This window comes from Oncorhynchus clarkii, chromosome 4 (assembly GCF_045791955.1).
Source record: "Oncorhynchus clarkii lewisi isolate Uvic-CL-2024 chromosome 4, UVic_Ocla_1.0, whole genome shotgun sequence".
In the NCBI taxonomy this organism is placed as follows: Eukaryota; Metazoa; Chordata; class Actinopteri; order Salmoniformes; family Salmonidae; genus Oncorhynchus; species Oncorhynchus clarkii.
In genome coordinates, this window is record NC_092150.1 from 22,190,449 (window position 1) to 22,207,070 (window position 16,622).

Sequence of the window (16,622 nt, forward strand, 5' to 3'; positions counted from 1 at the left end):
AAAAAATATGACATGTCATACTTTAAAGATATCAAGAAATGTCACAAATTAAATTGTACATAAATAATGTAACATTAACATGAATATTATAATGTCAGCGTTAGATTAGTGTGGTTGTCAGATACTGTCTAGAACTTTCCATTTTGTTTCCTACAGTATGACAATGCCTTTTAACTTCGCTCAAGTGATTTTTCAAAAGGAATAATTGGATCAAGTATCTTCTCAATCATGAAACAATGTGTTATTCATATGCATATGCACACAGCATTTCTCAAGTAGTTTCATGTTAAAAGAGTTGGTGACATTTTGAGAAACTATTTTCTCTTATCTGCAAAGTTTCTAATGTGTAGTTTCCACTTCTATATTCTCAGTTGACAAAATACAAGCGAGTAATATTCAATTGAGATGATTTCTCAAATGTCTGAATTTGCACTAGAACAAATAACGAGCCAAATTCAATTGGAAAATAATATCTAATCAGTCAACTCTCTGCTGCCACCCAATACTGTCGAGGGAATCTTACAGCCTTTGGGGAAAGAAGTCAGTCAGGCAGCCAGTAAACATCATTGCATTGATTGTTACTAGACTTCCTATTTTGGCTTGTGTGACTGTGAGCAGCCATGTGTAGATTATAGCAGTGATTAAATGGCTGTGTATTTTGTGTGTATTATGACATGATGCACGCCTATTTTCAAGCTGTCTTCTAGAATAGTTTTCTGTTCAGTTGACATATTCCTATACTGTGTGTATATTATGTGTATGCTTACTGTGTGGGTAATTTCATTTTTTTTATCAAGAGATGCAGTTTTTTTTGTATTAGCATATATTTTGCAATATTCTATATCAGTCGGTGTTCCCGTGAAGGGAGTAAATTGAGTTCTTCATACCTAGCACTATAATAGTATTTTTTGAGTGCTCACTTACTTACGCAATGTAAACTTTACTGTAAAAATTATATAAAATGAATGTGGTCAGTTTGATGCTTTACAAGCAGTTACCTCCAAAAGTCTTTGTAATTAGACTGGAATACATCATAAATAAGGTTGAGGAATAAATCTGTCTCCATTATCCTGGGTATATGAGCTCCCCTCAGGCCCTCCAACAAGAGGAACTTAATGGCGTGGTAAAGTGGGAGGAGGAGCTGCTGCTGAGCAGGAGGAGTGGAGGGGCGGCGCTGACCACCAATTAGAGCCCATTGAGCTGGGGCCTGTCAGTCAGAGATAATAGGGCCCCTCTTCCACCCTGGTACCCCCAGACCCTGTCATTAGGCCTACTCTGAGGCTGAGCCAGGCCTGTGGTTAGCCATCTGACCCCTGGGCACTCAAAGAGAGATTCACCCACATGCTGCACTAACCAGTGCAATAAATCACATGCATTGAGTGACTGAACTGCATTTGAATATGACTGCTCAGCCCGGTGGTGTTAATGGCACATGGTGACATGCAATGGAGACCAGTCAACTCCGTGTGCACTGTGCATGTATCTGGGTAGGGTTATCACAGCTGGTATTTCTTCATTTGAATATTTTAATGGATTCAATTTCCATGTAGGATTAACCTGAGACCACTTTGTCTTAAAAGCTTGGTGGAATAATGAATTCTTAAACACCTGCTAGTTCTGATACAGGAAATTAAAACGGTTTATGGGCAAACCCCAGCAAAGGAGACCCAAAACTTGATTTTAAAGTCAGCAACTTCATCTTGCACCTGAGAAAGCTGCAACTAATATGGTTAAAGACCTCTCAAGAGTCTGTCTTCTCTTAATCTTCCAATGTAAATTAAGGATTTAAAAATGATATTACCAGATGTCCAGGAGACACTTGAGAAGTAAGACCTCAATCCAGGTTTTCCAGTAAGCTTCAGCCATGGCTGATAGAGGCCTATGACTACTCTAATTTACAGGATTTCCACCACAGTAAAACAGCTGCTAATGGAAACACACTGTGCTGTTGACTAGAGCCTTAGAAGACCTGCCTTAAAGTACTGTAGTAATTCCTAGAAGATGTTGGCTGTTGTTGATTTCGTGGAACTGCACTGGGTTACCCATGTAAACTATTCCCACACAGTCTAAATAACTACTCTTAACAGCTGGAATTTTGCAATTTTATTGGAATGTGAAAAAATTATCCAGTCTCGTTGTGAAGAGGGCAATCATCCACAGTATTGAAAGTTTTTTTTTTAAATACTCTGTTTGCAAGACCTTAGCTGCTTTCTACGGTTAGCTCTAGCTGCGTTTGTCCAATGTTGCTCTGACCATTTAGTTGAACACAAGAGATCCCTTCAGTAGTCTTACAAGGTTTACTTCTTCTTTGTCTCCTTTTCGTGGTCAAAAAACATCTGAAGTGTTGTGCAAAATGTCTACCTGCAATTAGGGACCTTCCTGAAAATTGGCATCTGTCGATTGACACTTTAACATTGGGAATGGGGGTTCTCTAGTTGGGGTGCTAAAGCTGGAAGAATGTGTGTGCGTTTGGCATGCACCTGTGTATGTCGCATGGCAGTTTCTGAATCATGTGTAAGCAGGATATGTGAGGGTGCTTATTCTCTCCCCCACTCTGTTCTGGCAGAGCATATCAGTACAGGTGGTCAAACGAGTCCATAAACAACTCAGTGGTGCTGACTGACACTTATCTTCCACATGCAAACACTGTGCCAAAGAGCTCTCTCTATTCAAACTATCTTTATTCTATAGTAGCACTTTTGCTGGCTGTGCCGTTATGATCCCAGACACAACAAACATATTTTTGTGAATGTAATGCACTGTTTTCCCCTCATTCTGCTGGGTGTCACTAGTTATCTTAAGCACAGTTTAATTGTGAGAGAACAGAGGTCACTGCTCAGCTCTATGTAGTCTTTGCATACTGTGACTGACAAACATCAGACAGAAAGCCTGTTATTTAGAGGAGCAGAATAGATCATGTTAATGTGTACAAACTGACAGCTGAAAATGGGAAGGCATCACTCATGAATAATTGACCACTTTACTTTTTATTTTAACCCCCCATCGTGTTTTCCCCCTCTGAGAGGTTAAAGTTCCAATCCATTAAGAGCTGCCATACTGAGTGAAGACAGCAAGGGGAACATTTGTCCAAAACGCCTGATATCCGATAAACAGCAGTAACAGTCAATTTATTTCTCCAGTCCATAGATAATAGTGCTAATTGTCATAAATATTAAATGCTGGTGACAGAAATCAGCACAATGAGCACAGCCATCTGTTTTGGGGAAAGGGATGAATATCTGCTCTATCAAAAATGCACTTGGATGTGTCTCAATATTGTGGACAGGCTTTCATATCGGCTGTAGGGATGTGAACTTACTTTTTAAACTTTTTGTTCAGACCTTATTAGATGACTGTGGAAAGCTACATCTAGCCAGGGTTAAGTGATCTCTCTTTAACCACTTTAGGATTTACTTTCTTGCTGAAATGAGAAAATACAAAATACCCAAAATCAGCTTTGTCATTTGGAGTGCTGAAAAGATTATAGAATCATCTTGAAATGTACATTTGCAAAACTAAAGGATACATTTTTTCTCAGTTGTGTTTTTGTTTTCTACATTGTTCTTGCAAATAATTGGATTGTTATTCTGCAATCACACAGGTACAGTAAGAGTATCTTGTCAGTTGTCCCAATCATGTGTTTGTAAAAGTGGAGAAAAGGCATCGGATGTGTTCACAGGTAGTACTTTGTACACAAATAAACTACAGCAACTAGTTAGATAGCTATGCTACTTCAGCTGCGTTGCATGGAAGGGCAAGCTTACACAAATGTGTCAGAGTCATGTGTATAGGTGGCAGGGAAGTCAGGCACAGGAGAATCAAACTTAGTAGAATGGAGTTGTTTAATAACTTGAAAAAAAACATAACTCCAAATCCATGAATACAATAAAACAAAGTGGGTACGAGGACCCGTCGCGCACCAATACAAACAACACGAATACTGAACAACAAACTATCTCTGACAAAGACATGAGGGGAAACAGAGGGTTAAATACACAACAGGTAACGAATGGGATTGAAACCAGGTGTGTAGGAAGACAAGACAAATCCAATGGAAAATGAAACATAGATCAATGATGGCTAGAAGACCGGTGACATCGACCGCCGAGCACCGCCCGAACAAGGAGTGGCATCGACTTCAATAGAAGTCGTGACAAAATGTACATTTAATTTGCAGTAAACGCTTTAGCTTCTAGATTCTTTACATCCACTGTTTCCCAAGACGACAGCCTGGTTTACTGGTTTATTCAGGAGTCCCTAAAACATTAAACAACATGAAATACAATGTCATACTCATGTCATAACACCAGCTACCTAGCTGGCTGATGTTAGCTAGTCAGCTAACTTGCTAAATAGCAATTTTTGTAAATTAACTTTATGACAAAAAAATATGCACAACCGTTTGTCTCTACATTAACTAACATATTCCTCTCAATTGTACATTTTTTGCTTGGCTCGTTATGACGTTATAATTACTTATATTTGCTTCCACTGTAATGTTTTGTCAGCCATCTTTGCTGAAGAAAGTCACCAGGGACGGGTGGCTCGCGTCAAATTTGTCATTGGAAACACTCAATATGATTGGTCATTTCAAAACCTTGGGACCCAAATGCATAATGAGTGCTCTAACTTCCCCTTGCGGTGGTCTGGAGCAATGAAGCCTGCATGCATCTGCTGGTGCATGCATCAGCTGGTTACCTCTAAGTCACACGTTGTAAGCTCGCAACTTTTAAAGGAGTGACCACTCTATGCAAACATTGCTATGGTGGTTTCCATTGAAATCCAGCCCTAGAAGTCTGTAGACACATTCAGAGAGTTGCATGCACTAACAGATCACTGACAGTGCCTTCCGTTCTCCTTGCTAACGTGCAATCGTTAGAAAATAAACTTGATGACCTACTTTTAAGATGATCCATTAAGATGGACATTAAAAACTGTAACATCTTATGTTTCACCAAGACGTGGCTGAACGAAGAAATGGACAATATAGAGCTGGTGGGATTTTCCATGCACTAGCAGAACAGAGACGCTACTTCTAGTAAAACGAGGGGTGGGGGTGTGTGTCTTTTTGTCAATAACAGCCTGCGTGATGTCTAATACTAAAGAAGTCTTGAGGTATTGCTTGCCTGAGGTAGAGTACCTTATGAAAAGCTGTTGACCACTCTACCTACCAAGAGAGTTCTCACCTGTATTATTCGTAGCCGTCTATTTACCACCACAAAGCGAAGCTGGCACTAAGACCGCTCTCAATCAACTCTATAAGGCCATAAGCAAAGAAGAAAATTCTCACCCAGAAGCGACACTCCTAGGGGCCGGGGACTTTAATAATGCAGGCAAACTGAAATCAGTTTTAACAAATCTTTACCAGCATGTCACATGTGCAACCAGGGGGGAAAAAATCCCAGACCACCTTTACTCCACACACAGAGATGCATGCAAAGCTCTCCCCCGCCCTCCATTTGGCAAATATGACCACAATTCTATCCTTCGGATTCCTACTTACAAGCAAAAACTAAAAGAGGAAGTACCAGTGACTCGCTCAATACGGAAGTGGTCAGATGATGCGGATGCGACACTACAGGACTGTTGTGCTAGCACAGACAGGAATATGTACCGGGATTCATCCAATGGCATTGAAGAATACACCACATCAGTCATCAGCTTCATCAATAAGTGCATCGATGACATCGTCCCCACAGTCACTGTGCGTACATATCCCAACCAGAAGCCATGGATTACAGGCAACATCCTCATCGAGCTAAAGTCTAGAGCAGCCGCTTTCAAGGAGAGGGAGACTAATCCGGACGCTTATAATAAATTACACTATGCCCTCAGACGAACCATCAAACAAGCAAAGCGTCAATACAGGATTAAGATTGAAACCTACAACACCGGCTCTAACACTCGTCGGATGTGGCAGGGCTTGATAACTATTACGGATTTCAAAGGGAAACCCAGACGCGAACTGCCCAGTGACGCGAGCCTACCAGATGAGCTAAATGCATTTTATGCTCGCTTCCAGGCAAGCAACACTGAAGCATGCACGAGAGCACCAGCTGTTCTGGATGACTGTTTGATAACACTCTTGGTAGCCGATGTGACCAAAACCTTTAAACAGGTCAACATTCACAAAGCCGCTGGGCCAGACAGATTACCAGGACGTGTGCTCAAAGCATGCGCGGACCAACTGTCAAGTGTCTTCACTGACATTTTCAACCTCTCCCTGACCGAGTCTGTAATACCTACATGTTTCAAGCAGACAACCATAGTCCCTGTGCCCAAGGAAGCGAAGGTAACCTGCCTAAATGATTACTGCCTGGTGGCACTCACATCGGTAGCCATGAAGTGCTTTGAAAGGCTAGTCATGGCTCACATCAACAGCATCCTTCCGGACACCGTAGATCCACTCCAATTTGCATACCGCCCCAACAGATCCACAGATGACACAATCTCAACCACACTCCACACTCAACCACACTCCACTAAGAATGCTGTTCACCGACTACAGCTCAGCGTTCAACACCATAGTGCCCACAAAGATCATCAGTAACCTAAGGACTCTGGGACTAAACACCTCCCTCTGCAACTGGATCCTGGACTTCCTGACGGGCTGCCCCCAGGTGGTAAGAGTAGGCAACAAGACATCTGCCATGCTGATTCTTAACACTGGGGCCCCTTAGGGGTGTGTACTTATTCCCCTCCTGTATTCCCTGTTCACCCACGACTGCGTGGCCAAACACGACTCCAACACCATCATTAAGTTTGCTGACGACACAACAGTGGTAGGCCTGATCACCGACAACGATGAGACAGCCTATAGTGAGGATGTCAGAGAACTGGTAGTGTGGTGCCAGGACAACAACCTCTCCCTCAATGTGAGCAAGACAAAGGAGATGATCGTGGACTACAGGAAAAGCTGGGCCGAACAGGCCCCCATTAACATCGATGGGGCTGTAGTGGAGCGGGTCAAGAGTTTCACATCACCAACGAAATATCATGGTCCAAACATACCAAGACAGTCGTGAAGAGGGCATGACAAAACCTTTTCCCGCTCAGGAGACTGAAAAGATTTGGCATGGGTCCCCAGATCCTCAAAAGCTTCTACAGCTGCACCATCGAGAGCATCCTGACGGGTTGCATCACCGCCTGGTATGGCAACTGCTCGGCATCTGACCGTAAGGCGCTACAGAGGGTAGTGGGAACGGCCCAGTATATCACTGGGGCCAAGCATTCTGCTATCCAGGACCTATATATTAGGCGGTGTCAGAGGAAAGCCCATAAAATTGTCAGAGACTCCAGTCACAGTTTTCTCTGTTACCGCACTGCAAGTGGTACCGTAGCGCCAAGTCTAGGACCAAAAGGCTCCTCAACAGCTTCTACCCCAAGCCCACCGGACAATTTACATTGACACCCCCCCTCTTATACACTGCTGCTACTCGCTGTTTGTTTGTTACCTATGCATAGTCACTTTGCTCCCACCTACATGTACAGATTTCCTCAATTAGCCTGTACCCTTGCACACTGACTCAATACCGGTGCCCCCGTATATAGCCTCTTTATTGTTATTCTTGTTGTTACTTTTTTTTTTTTTTTTTTTTTTTTGCCTACTTCTTAAATGTTTTCTTCTTCTTGAGCTGCACTGTTGGTTAAGGGCTTGTAAGTAAGCATTTCACAGTAACGTCTACACTTGTTGTATTCGGCGCATGTGGCAAATAAAGTTTGATTTGATTTGACAGGCTTGTTTTATTATGTTCTCTTGAGCTGAATCAGTAGACTGTAATTTGCTGTCTCTCTCTATCACCCTCTCAAGGCCACTCTCTTCCCAGAGCCCACTTCACACATGGCTGTGTAGCAGCACAGTAGGAGCCTCCCCTAGAGCTCGGCTGCTTTTTAGCCCAATTAATGTCAAGACTTTATTAGCATGTGATGGAGGGAAAATATCTTTCTGATGGAGGCCAGACCCTTCCCACAATTTGAGGTCAGATTGATCCCAGTGGCAGAGGAGAGATGGAAAAATGTCTCTGGAATTAGTCCTAGGATTAAGTCAATTATCAAATGAACGCCTTGCCATGGCAGATGCTAGATCATTGAGAAGGTGTGATGATGGAGAGAGAGTGTGTGGGTACAGGGACAGTGAGTGTGTAGTGAAGCTTTCCTTGCTCATGGCCTTCTCCAGGCCAACAAGGTCATCAGAACCAGTGCTATTTGATGCGAGTGCCCAACAGTGACAATTGTACTGATGTCCCTGAGCAGTTTATTTGCCCACAATTGTTGCATACAAAACCTCCTCCTTCCCATATTTGCTGCGACCATCCACTAATGGCAAGTCAGATATATCCATAAATCTGAGCAAGTTCTTCTTTGCCTTTTACATTTTTGACAGCTTTCCAATGTACAGAACAATTACCTTTTGAAAAAAATATCTTCAAAAAGAGAAAGATTTTGACTGTACTATTTTACAATGTCAGTTTTTCCCGTGGATCCTGTCTGGTCTGATAGCAGGGCTTTCCTAGGGAACATATGTCTTTAATCAGAAGTAATTGAAGTAAGTGGGATGAGATGAGTGCTGCATATTTGTTTGGAGGCAGTGCCCCCTGCAGTAAGATTAAAGTAGAGGGATATAAGATTTCTAAAACAAAGATACAGTATAATTTTCTGTTTAACAGTGATGGGTGAACCATAGAACGTATATGGGTGAACCCAAGAATTAACCCAATTTGTTGGAGCGACATTTGTGTGCATAAAGAAGTGAAATAACTTGTGATATCGTTAGAATTTACAGTATGTTCATTGTTATTACATTATTCATATCAGGTTTACATGTATAAAGTTCAACCTTTCGTATGGGTTTTAATACAGGAAACCATCCACTTTGTATTTGATTTGAGTTCTCTGTGATTTCGACATGTTCGGAAAAAAGCTATATTTTTTTTATTGATCCAATTAATTGATTTTCTTTATAAAAGAAAAAATGTAATAAGTTTAACTGATATATTTATAATTGACCACATTTATAATGAGGAGGATAGAAATGATTTTGTTTGGTAGTTATATCTGTATTTTCTCCTTGATAAATTGAGCATTTATTCCAATAGATGGCATCAAAACACTAGTCTACAGTACACACCAATAGTTAGTACAGCTACAGACGGGATGGGTAGGCATCCTTTAGTTTTCTTCACAAGTCCCTCCAGTCTGAAATACAAAACAGTTCACATCAATACGATATATAATAAGTCTAATTAATTTCATTTCTGACATACTTTTAATGGAGTAAAATTATTTTTTCAGTCAGTATTTACAAAAATCCTGAGCAATATTGTTATTCAGGTATGTAAACACCTTAATGTATCATGTTCTACCTTTTTATATGATATTTTTGACACCAACACATATTTAATCGTGTACAGAAATCACAAAGAAGAGGCAATATCTAATTATATCCTTTTGAAATATTTAATTTGAAGAGACAAAAATGTTTCTTATGCACAAGAATATGGGCGGACTGACCATTTTCCCCTTGTGGCCCCCATACAGCCCCCCCCCCCCCCCCCCCCCCCCCCCCCCCCCCTTGAGACCCTCATCATTATTAGCCAAATAATTTGCAAAAAACAAGTTAGATAGGCCCACTGGACAGAAAAAAAAGACCAGCCCATCTGGCATTTGCCCGAAATGCCAGATGACCAGTCCTCCCATGCACTAGCGTCACCCAATTGTCCTCAAAGAACTGGACACCATGAGAGTAAATATAACATGACTGGGAATACAACTTGCAGTAAATTGGCACTATGTCTTATTGAATCCCATTATTTAATTGTTCATGCTTGATCATATCTCTCTGTCATTTGATTTATTGAATAAGACATTTAATTTAAGGGATAACATTGATGACCTATAAAGATATCAATATATTAAGTTATCTGAACAACATCATCCTTCATTTTCTCAAATTAAATAGGGGTTCATCTTAAGTACTGACTTTGGACCTTTTCAAACCTTTGTAATGTCTGGCTTTGTACTGGGCAGTAGCATGCTCCTTCCTACAGGCACCCTTCGACAGTCACCCCCTGCCACTATAATTAAATGATGATTTAGGACATGTGAGGCCGCCAGGACCAAGAGAAAATAGGTGCTTATTGGAACCCTGAATAAGTGGCCATTTCCATCTCTTGTCTGTATAACAAACCAGTCCTTTTACTCTGTTTCCTGACAAAGGACTAAACTCTCCTGCTGTTGGTTATCTTCTGTATTTTCCTTTATATTAGAATTGTCTAGGTTGAATTGGTATAATGTTTTTGTAGACAAATGCAGGGCTGACTTGAATTATTAAGTAAAACATTTATATATTTGTTGCACTAAGAATTACAGTCATACTTACTGTATACAGGTAGTATACCCTTAATTATACATGTATTTGTTGAATTATCACATTTTTCTGTATATTTGTAAAAAAAAAAATACAATAAAAATACTGATATTGTAGTAAAATAATGGATGGTGGATTCTCAGATTTTTGTATTTATTATATCTACAAGACAGGGTTCCATTTGGTGCTTTTGAAATGTGTAACTTAGCTCAGTGATAATCTTCAGATGTACCGTAGAATAATGGAGACTCATTCTGCTACTCAAGTTTTTGCACTTTCTTCAGAATTAAGCTTGAAGTCTAATTTATAACACTGAAACACAAAAGGCTTACCATAATATCTCCCCAAAGGAGAGCAATTGTCTCGATTATTTGATTGAATAGAATAAGAGAAAAAAACAGCACCAAGCTTTTTAAGTTTGAGGATGTATTGATGGAAACCTATCATTTTACGCAATTAATGTGTGGCTCCAGGAAGAGAATTGATTATAGACAAAACCGCTCCCTCTAAAAACGATGGCTTTTAATATCCACGCACCTCTCGCAAGACCATCTCTCTAATTATTAACACAAATGTATATTTGAAATCAAGACTGCACTTTTTGTAGAGCCTCAGACACCTTATAGTGAGACTGTCACTCTTAACATGTATAAATTAATATACCTGTGTTTATAGATCATACTAATTTCATAGATTTTTAGTATTATGAGCCCACCCAAATTGATTTATTTTGAAAGCTTCAAAAGGCCCTAAAATGTTATAACATTGTTTAGATTTTGAAAGATTTTAAAATACATTGTACATCTATTAGATTTTGTATTTCTTGCTTATTGTCAAGATAGAGTTAGTGTTTCAAATTTCACTGAATTCGATACCAATCCAATTAAATAAATATAAATCTGTATCCTCCAGCTGAAAGTAGAATTTTGTATTTCTGTACGTTTTATTTCTACTGCCAGTGAAGCCACACACCCATGCAAACATACAACATCTAAATCTAACAGTGTAGAGAGAAATACATGATTTCTTACCCCATTCCAGTGCTTCAGGGTGTCCATACGGATGCGACGGCAGCTTTTCCAGAGGTGTGCCATAGACAGTGAGAGAGAACAGCAGATCTTGTGCACAACGAGTGGAGAGGCCTCAGTGTATTGCAGCCCTGGAGCCAGCTCTCAGCACACGGCTTTCTGACCAGCTGTGCCTCACATTGTTACCTTTCACTAGGTTTCCGGTTCACCTGCGCACTGTAAATATGTTTTTTATTCGCATTCTTAAGTGATTGTTTGTTTGTGTTTTGATTAATACCATTTTCTCAGATAATTATTGTGATTAAGATGCAGTATGTGTGTTCAGAAACACAGTGAATGATACCTTTTCTAATATCACGATAATTATAGCTTTGCTATATCCACTTTAAAACATTGGTGTTTATATCTACCTAGGACAAAAAAGTTCCTCTTATTTTAAGTCAAAGGTGGGATTGTATTGCACATTTTACTTGTTACCTGTTTTTGCTAATTGTTGATTGTTTATTTAATTTCAGTTATCCGTAGCACATGGTGCTAGGACATGTCATACTGTATTATACTTGAAGTGCATCGGTTGCATATTGTATTTCAAAACTGAGCTGAGCCCTTAGCATATGCTACAGGCAGAGAACAGCTCTGTTGATTCTCATCTGCACTCTTATCTGATAGCCTACATTATGGGTTTATCTGTAAACATGACTGGAGAGACACTTTTGTTGATTTGATTTGGATTGATCCCCCTGGTCCCCCTCATCCCAGTATCCCTGGATCCTTTCAACTTCAAGTTGAAACTTTAATCAACCAGGTTAAGATAAGGTGAGACAACGACACTCTTCTCCAGATTAACCTCCCTTTGCTGAATCTGCCTGGGTCCTCTTGTAGAGGGGTCATTCCCCCTCTTTGCCAGGCCGCCATTATTAAGGGGATCAGAAGGTTGATGAGCAGCCCCTCTCCCTGCTCTCCCTGCTCTCCCTGCTGGAGAACTGGAGCGTCGCTGCTTGTCTATTTGCCGCTCTCTGGTTCTGACGGCAGAGGTTAAAAAAGCACTTGACTGCCGTCCCAGAGGTGCTTTCAACTTAACGAGGAGGGGAGATATCTGTTTCCTCAAATCAATCGCAGTCTTAACTGAACATCGTGGACCATCTGCTTGGGGCTTACCGCCCAGCTTCCCGTCAAATCCCAATATTTGTGGAAGCTGATCCCGGGGCCCTGGAGGCCCGGAGACGAGGGGTTCCCAGAGCTCCTAAGGCACACTGCTCTGGCATGGGCCCTCGGTTGGCCCCACACTCCTTCTCCAGTTCCCTCTCCCCCGCATGTTTGATTAATCACTAAATCTGTGTGGCAAATGGTGGGGACGACCATCCTTAGAGCGCGGGGGGGGGGCAAAATGCACAGCTAATCGCTTTAGCTTTTAGTGCTCCATTGTGTTTACTGGTAATGAGACTGTGATCTCACATCTCTATCCACACCACTTGGTGTTTTTTTTCTACATCGTTAAGTTATTTCAACTTGTTTTGCATATTAATTAATCTGCTCCTCTCAGTCTCATCTTTGCCGTCAGCACCTTGCATCCGTTTCCCCAGGGGCCCTTGGCTCCCCAAGTAATTACATCAAAAGTCATGGGGCAATCCTGTAAGCATAAATTTTAAGCATCTGTTTTTACCTCATTAAGCATGGTTTTCTCTTTTCTTCCCTATTTCATGGAGAGACAGGGACTTGAATACAACCTGACGCTCAGATTTCAGGCTCAGGTGTCAAACCCTTCCTCGCATTTTCCAGTGCTACATGCTATTAGCTTAGCCAGCCTCAGCAGAGTAGAGCTGCGTGGGCGCTTTAAGTTCAGACTGTTGCCACATCCACATCCGTCTCTGTAGTCGAAGAGATCTTTTAGGCAATTAAAAGCTGTCCTCATGCGAATGTGCCATTTAGCACCCTTGACTCTTGTTTTCCTCTGCCCAAATAACCTTGAGGTTTATCAACTAGCAAAATATGTGATGGGCAGCCTGAGCACAGGTGAAGGTTGGTTGGTAACCAAGGCTATTCGATCTCCCATCTCTGTTTTGTGGCACCATATTATCTTCACCTCTGGACAATCTTCTCCTACTGTAGCGGACTGAACCCATCGTGGGAAAAAGGTTGCTGCCCCTCTGGCATTCTCATGCGTAGCAGCTGCCGCAATCTGTAAACATTTGCGGGAGTGCGACATGATGGGGTGCTATAACACCCTTCACCACCACCAACACCCCCCTCAAGGATCAAATAATACAGAAGCAAATACACAGTAAGCCAAAGGCTAATAAGGTTAATTTTCATGTAAAAACCTCCACAGTCAAGCGCAGGTCCAGTCAGTGCCCCCCATAACACCCCCCCCCCCCCTTGAGCCTCCCTGGGGAATCACAGCCCAGATGGCATTTTCCTGGAAGCTGTGACCCACAAGGAGCTGGCGGCAGCCGAGTACAAGGTGCATCTTCTCAGCCTAATTAATTTACTATTATAGCACCTGTTTTAGAATAGATAGTCCTGGGAAGGGAAACGCTCCCCAGACGCGGTGGTGGAGCTCGCCAGTAAATGGGTTTGAGCTGATTATATTAAGCTGATGCTTTGATCATCAGAAGGCGTTAAAATGGAAATATGTTTTCACTGGCTGTGGGCCTTGGAAAATAGAGGAGCAGTCTGGGGACGTGGCTGATTACTTTTGACTGTGAATTCACACAAGCCTCTAAATAAGGGCATCCAGCCTATGAAACACCTTTCTTTTAGAGGTGCATCTCTCCTTTCTCTCCCATCCTGGATCTCTGTCAGGCTCTGCAGTCAGGAGGTTGCTGGTGCTGAAGGCCCTATTTCAGGTTTGTGTTTTCACTAGTGTTTGTCACATCAGTTGTGTAGGATCAAAGGCCCAGGTTTGAATATATATATTTTTTAAAGATATAAAGTCTACATATACAGCATGATCATATTTGCCATAATAGGTCATCAATTTATCAAGTTTATAAACTTCGACATTGTCGGTTGGTGGAACTGTCATATGCATGATCATTGGGTTGACACTTTGCATGAGTATGGTTCTCATTAGGTATGTAATGATCTGTTAGGACTGGTCTTATGTAACATTATAATAACATTATGTAGGCTTTATGTCAGGTCGTGTCAAGTGTTGTCCATTTGTGTTTTTCTGATCCAGTTCAATAAGGCCTTTGTTGTGTCCTGTTGTTTTGCACAGTTCATGTCCATACTCCAATCATCTCTCACCTCAAGTATCACACTAATCCAAAATGGAGTATAACAAATATTGAGCAAATAAGCATGCTGCTTTAAGTGAAGGCTGGGAATGGGTTTGTGGGGGATGGAGGCTGGAGGCTGGAGGCTGGGGGTTGGGTTTGTGGGGGATGGAGGTTGGGGGTTGGTTGGGGGTGGTTGTGGGGATGAAATTAAGCATCGATGATGGAATAATAACGGGTGAAACTGGAGCCCTGCTCCAAACACTGCCAGTCTGTAAATGGATTTAGGATATGCTAATCTCGCCTTTTCTCTCACTTCATTCATTTCCACCCCAGTGCCCCTTAAGGATTAACATAATTTATCACCCATGAAATGCCATAAAACTATTTTTGCTTGTAAAAATGCACACCAACATCAGCTCCACTGGCTGACTGACACTGGTCCGCTAAACTGGGCAGGAAGTTCTGTTACCTGTTAATTCTATGAAAGAACAACAGTCCACAATGTATCTACGTATCATGACCATCTCATTTCACACAGTTTATGTAGTGCATAGTGCTGGGGAAGCACACACCCCCTCAGCCCCCGCATGGCAGGCTCTAGGGGCCCCAGCCCCCGCACCAAAGAAAATTATATTTTGTATTTATTTATTGTCTGGGGCCCCATGGAGGATGGGCCCACAATGTACAGGAGGAGATAGGTGGGTCTTGACAAGAGGACACAACCGAAGGCTTCAGTAAAATATATAATTGAGATATGGGGCCTCTTGTTTGACTTGGGTGGACTCTATGTTTTCTTAAAGGCCCATTTTTTATATAAAATAATTTGTGGGTAACAATTGAGTACCTTACTGTAATAGTTTTCCATTAAAATGGAAAAGATTGCTTTTTAGCAAAGAGCAATTTCTCAAGCTAAAATTTTACTAGGATTGTCTGGAAGTAGTCTGAGTGGAGAGGGGAAAACTGAAAATTAGCTGTTACTGGCAGAGAGGTTTGGAACTCTCAATCTTAATGGTCTATGAAATAATTTATGTCACCAGGCAGGACAAAATTCCATCCCACCAAAACAGGCAGAAATTTCAGGCGGTCTTGTGAAACAGCTCTTACACTAAAAAGGCATTAATCATAATTTTCACAATTTCACAAATGTGTAGAAAAGCATGAGATTAGCTATAAAACTACACATTTCTCTCTGCCCCATGGCACCATGGCAAAATGTGTAGAAAAGCATGAGATCAGCTATAAAACTACACATTTCTCTCTGCCCCATGGCACCATGGCAAAATGTGTAGAAAAGCATGAGATTAGCTATAAAACTACACATTTCTCTCTGCCCCATTGCACCATGGCAAAATGTGTAACGGCAACATTTTCTCTCAGCCTCATGACAAAATGTGTAGAATAGCATGAAATTAGCTATTCAAATTGCACATCTTTCTATTTTCCCCATGGCAAAATGTGTAGAATTTCATGAAGTTATGCTTTTTTCCCACCCACCCATGAAATGCCAGAAAACTATTTTTGCTTGAAAAATGCACGCCAACATCAGCTCCACCAGCTGAAAACCACACATTTCTCTCTGCCCCATGGCAAAATATGTAACGGCAACATGTTCTCTCAGCCTCATGTCAAAATGTTGTCTTCAAAATGTCACTTTAAACAATGCCGCTTCAAATAAATCCACTTTAATAATGTTTACATATCTTACATTACTCATATCATATGTATATACTGTATTTTATACCGTCTATTTAATCTTGCCTATGCCGTTCAGCCATCGCTCAACCATGTACTTATATGTACATATTCTCATTCACCACTTTAGATTTGTGTGTATTAGGTAGTTGTTGGGGAATTGTTAGATTACATGTTAGATATTACTGCACTGTCGGAACTAGAAGCACAAGCATTTTGCTACACTAACACACTAACATCTGTTAACCATGTGTGTGTGACCAATAACATTTGATTTGATTTGATGTGTAGAATAGCATGAAATTAGCTATTAAA